The sequence below is a fragment of the Neophocaena asiaeorientalis genome, unplaced genomic scaffold (genome assembly GCF_003031525.2).
Source record: "Neophocaena asiaeorientalis asiaeorientalis breed wild unplaced genomic scaffold, Neophocaena_asiaeorientalis_V1.1 scaffold133, whole genome shotgun sequence".
NCBI classification, from domain to species: Eukaryota; Metazoa; Chordata; class Mammalia; order Artiodactyla; family Phocoenidae; genus Neophocaena; species Neophocaena asiaeorientalis.
In genome coordinates, this window is record NW_020174429.1 from 619490 (window position 1) to 629645 (window position 10156).

Genomic DNA, 10156 nt, shown 5'->3' on the forward strand with positions numbered 1-10156 from the left:
AGTTGAGAGATGTGCGCACAGCCAGACAAAGGGAGGTGGAAGGGGATTCATCTGCACCCCGCTCTGGAAAAAGCACACCGATCTAAGAAGGAGCGCTCACTCTGGTGCTGGTCTCATCAAACAATCTTCTGACTATGGACTTGGTTTCCCAGTTCCCTGGATACGAGGTAAAGGGGACCAAGAAGAACCGATGTAATTCTGAGCGTGCCGACCCAAGAAAAGGCATATTTCCCACTAAGTCAATAGGCACGTGGTTTTCTAGGTTCAACTTTATTAATCATGAGAGTGGTGTTTGCTCCTGAGCCCCTGGCCAACTATGGATAAATGGAAACAAACTGTGTCACCACCAGGACAAGACCGTCTGGTAAGACCCTCTCTGGGGGCTGGCTATTACTCTCTGTAAACGCAACACTCGTCCTCCTCCGTTGCACCCATTTCTCAGCTCCTAGATAACTCTTTGACACTTCATTCTCGTTCTTTCCCTCCACACTGCCATCACCCTAGTAACTTTCAACATTCATGCCAACGACCTGACGAATGTGTTGACTTCCGCCTCCTCAACTCTGTGGACCTCTTCTCCACTCCACAGAGCTGCCCTGTCACCCTCATCATCTCATTCAGGGCTTTGCTGAACCTGTCCTTAGACCACCCTTTCTGCTTTCTGGCTCATCCTACAATTGTCAGCAAATGACCTTCTTTGGTGCAAACCTTTGGCCTCTGAGATGCAATACTTTTCTGGTTCTCATCTTAGCTATCTGGCTTTCTTTTTCTTTCCCTGGTTTGCTAACCCGCTGTATCAGCTAAGAATGACATTTAGCTTCACATAAGAGTAACCTTACTACAGTGGCATAAGAAATAAGGATTGTCTTCCTTATATCTCAAGTGCAGAGGTAAACAGTCCAGGACTGATGCAGTGGCCCTACAGTGTTCCCAGTCTCCCAAGTGACTTCTTTCTGCTCTCCCATCCTTAGCTTGTAGCTTTCATCTTCATGGTTAGCCACGGTGCACAGTGGCTGTTCAATCTCTTGCCTCTTGTTCTCTGTCCAGGCAGAATAAAGAAAAAGTAAGCGAGGCTGCTTGCTGTAGCCGCGGCTGGAAGATGGTGGGGAATGACTTCGGCGCGCTGCTGGACTAAGAGCTCTGCTCCTTCTTCAACTGTCTCGCCAACACGCAGGCTGCGGGTCCGGCTGTCCTCAGTCTCCTCGTCCAGAACAAGGGAGAGCATGTTCTCCCACGGGCCCCTGGATGCCAGCAGCAACACCTCATGGTGGGACTATTAGGGTGAAACAGGATAACACGTGTTTAAAGAGCGTAGCTCAGGGTCTGCCACCGTGAGCGCTCCTGTTTGCTCTCCCAGCCAGGATTTCTACCTCTGCTTTGCCGTTCTCTTCTTAGCTGTCTACTCTCCATCCTGTTCTCTGGTCAGACCCTTGTTCTCCCTGGGTTCCTGTGAGGACTTGTGTGAGGTGATGGGTGTAAAGTGCAAGGGCAGTGACAAGCAGAGGGGCAGATGGGGTGACTTAGGTCAGGAGGTCCCCATGGTGGCCTCCGAGTGCCTTTCTGCTGATTCCAGCCTGACCCACCCACTAAGGCCTCTCTCTAGATGGCTCTCCTGCTTTCCCAGGTCCCAGCCTTCTCTTCTGTCCTGAGGAAAAATTCCAAGGCTCTCAAGAATAGAAGAGATTTTAGAGGCCATCTCATCCAACATCCTCCCGGGCGGGGCTTGGATTTCCCAGCGGCTCAGTGCGCACACAGGACAGGGTGCTTGCTGTCTCTGGAGGCCCCCTGTTTTGCTTGGGGGACAGTGTTGGAGACATGTGGGTGTTGAGCTGAATCTGTAACTTTTATCCTCTGGCTTTCCACGTGGACTCTCCCTCGAACCTCTTCAGGTCCCTTCAGAGAGGTGAACTGGCCCCTGTTCTCTCCCTCTCCCCTTCCCTGGCCCTGCAGCCCTTCTCCCTCTGGCCTTTGGCCTTGGCCCTGCAGTTCCCAACCTGGTTTCCTGGGGGAGCCACAGTGGAGTGAGAGCTTTGCTATGGCCCCTAGGTCCTGGGGTGTCTCTTGAACTTTTCTGGGTTTTTTCCTATAAAAGTAGTAACTGGCTTTGGCTCTCAAGTTGAATGAAAGGCATCCAACACTAACAGAAAAAAGAAAGAAAGAAGGAAGGAAGGAAGGAAGAAAAAGGAAGCCACAAGGAAGAAAGGCTGTCATCTAGATGAGCAGGAATAAAAACCTTCCCAGAAATCCCCACCACACTTCCGCTTAGGTGTCATAGCTAGAAACAGCACATGTTTATCTCTAACTGTGAGGGAGCTGGGAATGCATTTTGGGGGCAGATACAGTGCTGCTCAGGGTTAAGTCCTTAAAGAAAATCAGATGGATCCTGGGTAGGCAACTACCACATTTTATTTATCCATTCATTAGTTGATGGGCTTTTAAGTTGTTTCTACTTTGGGGTTCTTATGAATAATGCTGCTGTGAACATTCGTGTACAAGTTTTTGTGTGAGCATATGTTTTCATTTCTATTGGGTCCTCCATTACTTTCTTCTAAAACAGGGGTTAGCAAGTTTTTCCAGCAAAGTACCAGATAGTAAATATTCTAGGCTTTATGGGACAGTCTCTACAGAAGTGACTCAATTTTGCCATTGCAGTCAAAAAGCAGCCATAGATGATATGCAAACAAGTAAGTATGGCAGTGTTCCAATAAGACTTTATTTACGGACATTGAAATTTGAATTTCATCTAATTTTCACATCATGAAATAGTATTCATCTTTTGATTTTTTTTCTCCAACCATTTAAAGTGTAAGAATCATTCTTAACTCACAAACCATGTAAAAAAGGGACAGGCTGTAATGAAACTTCAAAGCTTTTGCACAGCAAAGGAAACCATAATCAAGACCAAAAGACAACCCTCAGAATGGGAGAAAACATTTGCAAATGAAGCAACTGACAAAGGATTAATCTCCAAAATTTACAAGCAGCTCATGCAGCTCAATAACAAAAAAACAAACAACCCCATCCAAAAATGGGCAGAAGACCTAAACAGACATTTCTCCAAAGAAGATATACAGAATGCCAACAAACACATGAAAGAATGCTCAACATCATTAATCATTAGAGAAATGCAAATCAAAACTACAATGAGATATCATCTCACACCAGTCAGAATGGCCATCATCAAAAAATCTAGAAACAATAAATGCTGGAGAGGGTGTGGAGAAAAGGGGACACTCTTGCACTGCTGGTGGGAATGTGAATTGGTTCAGCCACTATGGAGAACAGTATGGAGGTTCCTTAAAAAACTACAAATAGAATTACCATATGACCCAGCAATCCCACTACTGGGCATATACCCTGAGAAAACCAAAATTCAAAAAGAGTCATGTACCAAAATGTTCATTGCAGCTCTATTTACAATAGCCCGGAGATGGAAAGAACCTAAGCGCCCATCATCGGACGAATGGATAAAGAAGATGTGGCACATATACACAATGGAATATTACTCAGCCTTAAAAAGAAATGAAATTGAGTTATTTGTAATGAGATGGATAGACCTAGAGTCTGTCATACAGAGTGAAGTAAGTCAGAAAGAAAAAGACAAATACCGTATGCTAACACATATATATGGAATTTAAGGGAAAAAAATGTCATGAAGAACCTAGGGATAAGACAGGAATAGAGGCGCAGACCTACTGGAGAACGGACTTGAGGATATGGGGAGGGGGAAGGGTGAGTTTTGACAGGGCGAGAGAGAGTCATGGACATATACACACTAACAAACGTAGTAAGGTAGATAGCTAGGGGGAAGCAGCCGCAAGGCACAGGGATATTAGCTCGGGGCTTTGGGACAGCCTGGAGGGGTGGGATGGGGAGAGTGGGAGGGAGGGAGACGCAAGAGGGAAGACACATGGGAGCATATGTATATGTATAGCTGATTCACTTTGTTATAAAGCAGAAACTAACACACTATTGTAAAGCAATTATACCCCAATAAAGATGTTAAAAAAAAAAAAAAAAGGGACAGGCTGAATTTGGTCCATGGATCATATTTAGTCAACTCTTGCTATGAAACATCATCATGTTTATTTCCTTCAAAACATTTATCCCAAACCATGTATGGTTATCTGTTTACTTATTTGCTGTGCAGTTCTTTTCACAAGAATGCAAGCTTCATCCGATGGCAGGCAATCAGCATTTTGGTGAATTAATATATGTATTCTAATTTGTTTGGTTGATCCCATAGAAATAGATGTTTGAGTTGTTTTCAGTTTTCTGAAGCTACAAATGAGGATGCCAGGAATGATTTTGCCAAGAGGTATAAATATTTTAAGTTTTACTAGACTTGACAAATTCTCCTAAAAAGTTATATTGGCCAACATATGAGTGTACCCATTTTCCCATACCCCAGCCGACACTGGGCAAACAAAGAAATCCCATTCTTGTTTTATCTGTATTTGTCTATGTATTCGTGATGTTGTATACTTTTTCTTAATTATTGGGTCTTGATTTGCAAGAGCTCTCATGGATTTTTTTTTTTGGGGGGGTTACGCAGGCCTCTCACTTGCTGTGGCCTCTGCCATTGTGGAGCACAGGCTCCAGACGCGCAGGCTCAGCGGCCATGGCTCACGGGCCCAGCCGCTCCACGGCATGTGGGATCTTCCCGGACCGGGACACGAACCCGTGTCCCCTGCATCGGCAGGCGGACTCTCAACCACTGCGCCACCAGGGAAGCCCTCATGGATTTTTATGTAAAGGAAATTAGCCCCTTATCTGTAAGAAGTGTTGTAAATAAGTTTTTGCACTTCTTTGTTTCGATTTTTTTGACTTTTGACTTTATTAGAATGTCCTTTATTTCCCATACAAAATATTCAAGTTTTCAAAGTGGTCAAATTTATCAAATGTTTCCTTTATTGCTTGTGGTTTTCATATCATGCTTAGAAAAGCCTTTCTCATTCCGAGATTATAAAAATAATTCATTCCTACTTTCTTCTAGTAATCTTATGTTCTCTCTTTCTCTTTAATATTTTAATCTTTGAATTATTGGTAATGAATACTAGGAGAGGTGAGGCAGGGAACCAGCTTTATTTTCTTCTAAATAATGAAGTAGATATCTGTATAAGCCATATTTTTCCCCGTTGATTTGAAATACCATTTTTAGAGGATACCTAATTTCCAAAAATCCTTGATATATTCAGAGGGGATATTCAAAATATTTGAAAAACAACTACAACACAGACCCCCAGTAATTTTGAACAGGGCATCAGCATGTCAACACCCAGGGTGGGCACAGTACACACTGCAGTGTGGGCCACACAGGTGAACTTCCAGTGTTGGCTCTGGATCATTGATTCACTATTACCTGTCAACCTCCACCTGTGACGCCACCATCTCTGGGGCTGTGGTCCCTGAGGGCCTAATTAAATGTCTGACCCAATAACGAAAATAGGTACCCCTAGACTTCTGATAGTTTGATAATAATTGCCCTGGTATTTAAGCCACTTTTACTCAAGAATTCTATTACTTGCAGCTCAAAGGCATCTCATTTGATACATAGGTTGTATGTGTGCACAGATGAGCACAGGCACCTGCTACATTTATCAGCTTTTAACATCACTGTAATGCTGGATTTGTGGGGTGGGGGGGGAAGGGAAGCAGGAAGTTTTCCTTATTTTGTGGTGCCCTGGAATCTTTGAATAGTGTCAAAAGTAACCTGCTCCTTGGGCTTCCCTGGTGGCGCAGTGGTTGAGAGTCCGCCTGCTGATGCAGGGGACATGGGTTTGTGCCCCGGTCTGGCAAGATCCCACATGCTGCGGAGCGACTGGGCCCGTAAGCCATGGCCGTTGAGCCTGCGTGTCCGGAGCCTGTGCTCTGCAACAGAAGAGGCCACAACAGTGAGAGGCCCACGTACGGCAAAAAAAAAAAAAAAAATTAACCTGTTCCTTGATGTGTTCACCCATAAAACTCTCCAGCCTAGCATTTTGACAACTTTCTTTCTCAGTGCATCCCCTTGTTTTTGTCCTTGTTGTTGTTCAGTTGAATTTCCCTTCTTTTTATTAATTCATTTTGAATAATTTCCTTAGAAAATTGTCCATTTCAGTCAGATTTTAAAATTTATTAGCATAGAGTAGTGAAAAATTATTCTCTAAGAATTACTACTTATCCTATTTCATTGCAGTCTGACAATGTAGCCAATAGAGCTTCTTCCTCTTGGAATTTATTTAGGTTTTCATTGTGGTCTATCCGATAAAAGATTTTCAAACATTTCAGGCAGTGTAGCATAGAGGCGAAGAGTAAACTCTCTGGGTTGAAGCCCCGTTCCCCCACTAACCAGTGATCTTGAGACAGTTGTTTATGTTTTTGTATGTAATACAGGGATGATAATAGTATTGATGTGAGTTTTAAATGACTAATACATGTAAAACACTAAGAACAGTGTCTGGCACATAACAAACATTCCATAGATGTTAGCTTTTATTATTATCATCCTGTAGTATTATCTCCTTTTAAACACTTTTATAAAGTTTATAAAGCATGTTTATAAAACTTTTTGGTTTTAATACTACAGAGTTTTATTTAAAAATGCGTTGTTTACTGGAGTAATTCTTTTCTTACTCTTTATCTAATTTGTACTTGATATATTCTTTCTAATGTCTTCCTCTTTTCTCTTTGTAGTATCAATGCATGGGAGGTGAGGGAGGGGAGCAGGCAGGCATATTTTTCATCTTCAGGTGGAACATTCTATTCCAGCTTATTATTTGCCCGAGAATCCTGTTTATGGATTACCCTTCATGTTCTCCCCTTTTATCCTAAGTGATTTTTTTTTTTTTGGCGATACGCTGGCCTCTCACTGCTGTGGTCTCTCCCGTTGTGCAGCACAGGCTCCAGACGCGCAGGCTCAGCGGCCGTGGCCCACGGGCCCAGCCGCTCCTCAGCATGTGGGATTCTCCCGGACCGGGGCACGAACCCGCGTCCCCTGCATCGGCAGGCTGACTCCCAACAACCGCGCCACCAGGGAAACCCCTAAGTGATGTTTTAAGAGTACGTAGAATCTGAGTGGGAAGGTGAGTCTGATGGAGCCTCTGAGGGGGACCTCTACCTGCAGGGAGGGGTGCGGAGTGAGAGCAGTAGAAAGGAGCCTAAATGGGCTATCTCTGTCTCCTCTTGTTGGCAAGTAGTTCATTGCATGAAAGAGAAGCTCTCTTTTGGTTTGGGCTGTTGTTCCCTCACTCTGGGACCGGCTGATCATCCTGAAAGGGTGTCCTCAGTTAAGAAATTGAACGAGGGCTTCCCTGGTGGCGCAGTGTTTAAGAATCCGCCTGCCACGCAGGGGACACGGGTTCGAGCCCTGGTCTGGGAAGATCCCACATGCCACGGAGCAACTAAGCCCGTGCCCCACAACTACTGAGCCTGCGCTCTAGAGCCTGCGGGCCACAACTACTGAAGCCCGCGTGCCTAGAGCCCGTGCTCTGCAACAAGAGAAGCCACTGCAATGAGAAGCCCGCGCACGGCAATGAAGAGCAGCCCCCGCTCTCCACAAGTAGAGAAAGCCCGTGCGCAGCAACGAAGACCAAATGCAGCCAAAAATAAATAATAAAGTAAATCTATTTAAAAAAATTTTTTAAAAGGATTATTAAAAAAAAAAGAAAGCAATTGAATGAGACTGCAGGACCACAGCCTTGGGAGCTCTTCAGCCCCACCTACCTGGCATAAAAATTTTTTTAAAAGGATTATTAAAAAAAAAGAAAGCAATTGAATGAGACTGCAGGACCACAGCCTTGGGAGCTCTTCAGCCCCACCTACCTGGCCTTTCTTTGTCATGAAAATGGGCCCCCCGAGCAACAGATTCCCGTTTCCTTCTGGGTCCTGCTCATTGCCCCTTATTCTGTATCCATGGTAGGGAGTCCTCTAACATTATGGAGCAGTAGTCCACAATACCACCCTCACTTCAATAATCAGAACATCAACTGCAAGTTTGGGAGTGTCCAAGACCACACTTATGTTCAATAATTCATTAGAAGGACTTGCAGAACTCACTGAGAGCTGTTATACTTAGGATTATGTTTTTCTGTTTGTTTGTTTTTTTGCGGTACGCGGGCCTCTCACTGCTGTGGCCTCTCCCGTTGCGGAGCACAGGCTCCGGACGCGCAGGCTCAGCGGCCATGGCTCACGGGCCCAGCCGCTCTGCGGCATGTGGGATCTTCCCGGACAGGGGCACGAACCCATGTCCCCGCATCGGCAGGCGGACTCTCAACCACTGCGCCACCAGGGAAGCCCTAGGATTATGGTTTTTTACCACAAAAGAATACAGATTACAGTCAGCCAAGGGAAGAAGTGCATGAGGTGGCGGTCCAGCAGAGTTCCAAGCACGGATCCTCTAGCTGTCCTCTTCCAGTGGTGCTGGGGACACGGCTGCTCTTTCTAGTCATCACGTGTGACCTACACACAGAGTACTGCCCATCGGCACAGCACACCCAAGACTCAGTGCCCAGAGTTTTCTTAGGGGCCTGTCACATGGGCACGGTTGACTCCTGTGTGACGAATCTCAGCCTCCAGCCCCTCTGGAGGTTAAGTCGATACCGCGTGACCCAAATCCCCCACCTTCAATCACATTGTTAGACTATCTGAAGTGACCCAAGGCCCCCAGACAAACAAAAACATTCCTATCAGGCATGACATTCCAACAGCTTTAGAGATTACCTCCCAGAAGCTGAGGGCAAAGACTAGACCTCTCCTTGGGCAAGATTAAATTCTTTATTACACAGCCCCTGTGAACACTCTTATTTATATTTCTTAATCTGTACATGTTTCAAATTAGAGGAAAAAGGTGTCAGACCTTGGTGCTCTCCTTTCTCTGGGCTCAGTTTTCTTTATATCTGGCTGCTAGAGCTCCCGGCATCTGGAACAGTGCTGGCACCTCAGAGGCACTCATAAATGTGTGTTGAATGGATGAAGAATGAATGAATATTTTTTGAAGCAGTGTTGTGAGATTGTGCTCATAACCTAGTAATTATCATGGTTGAAGTTTTTTTCTTTGTTTTGACCTTTGTTCCTTCTGAGTTTCAGAGAGAGTGTTGATGCAAATGTGTTTTGCCATCTCTCTGGACAGGAGCCCTTTCACTTTACAGAAGAGGAAGCTAATATCCAGAAAGGCTGAGTCACGTGTCCATTGATGAGGGACAGAGATGGGGTCAGCACACAGGTTTCACAACTTTTAAAATTTCTCTTAGCCAAGTGCTTTAGTTCCTGTTTTCCTTACAAAATCGACAACATAACTCTTTCTTTCTAATGAGTTTGTTACTAAACAGTGAAATTCCCTCATTTGGGGTAGACTTCAGTCGCTCAGCCTGCCCTGTGGTGATGGCGTTAATGAGTCAGAAATTCATCAGTCCCAGGGCTGGAATAGAATAAAACCACTAAGGACATGAACACTGATTCCAACTCGAACAACTGAGAATTCACTGTTTGCATTTACTTTGAGGATTGATTATCCAGTTGAATCCCTCAACTGTTCTATATTATCATGGTTTAAAAAGTTCTCTCCCAGGATTGCTTGGGGCCTGGGCCAGTAGCCAAGCTCTTGGAGAGTAGTACATTCTTCAAAAATACTTTTTAAAGGTAACATTTGATCTGATAGTTGACTATAATGAAGAGACAGTAGCAGCAAGGGCAGACGCCCAGAAGAGAAGGCACTAAAATGATGTTTCTTATATGGGGTTGTGTCCCTGGAATCATCAGTATCTTCTGAGGTTCCTGCCCCATTTTGGACCCAGGTGTAACTGCAAGATGGACATTTATTGAGTACTTACTATGTGTCAATCATTTTTCACAATGGCCTATGAGGTACTGTCATTATCATCATCCCTGCTGGGGAAACTGAGGCACAGAGAGGTTAAGTAACTTGCCCATGCTCACCCAACTCATGAGTGGTTCTAGGATTCAAATACCAGCAGATTAGCTTGAGCCTGATATATATAACCTCTCTCTTCCCCACCATGCCCACACTTATGATCATAATACCAGTTAAATTAAATGAAAGTAAGCTTCTAGGATGTATTAGTTTTCTATCACTGCATGACAAGTGATCACACATCCAGCAGCTTACCACCATACGAGTTTATTATCTCACAGTTTCCATTGGTCAGGGGTCTGGATG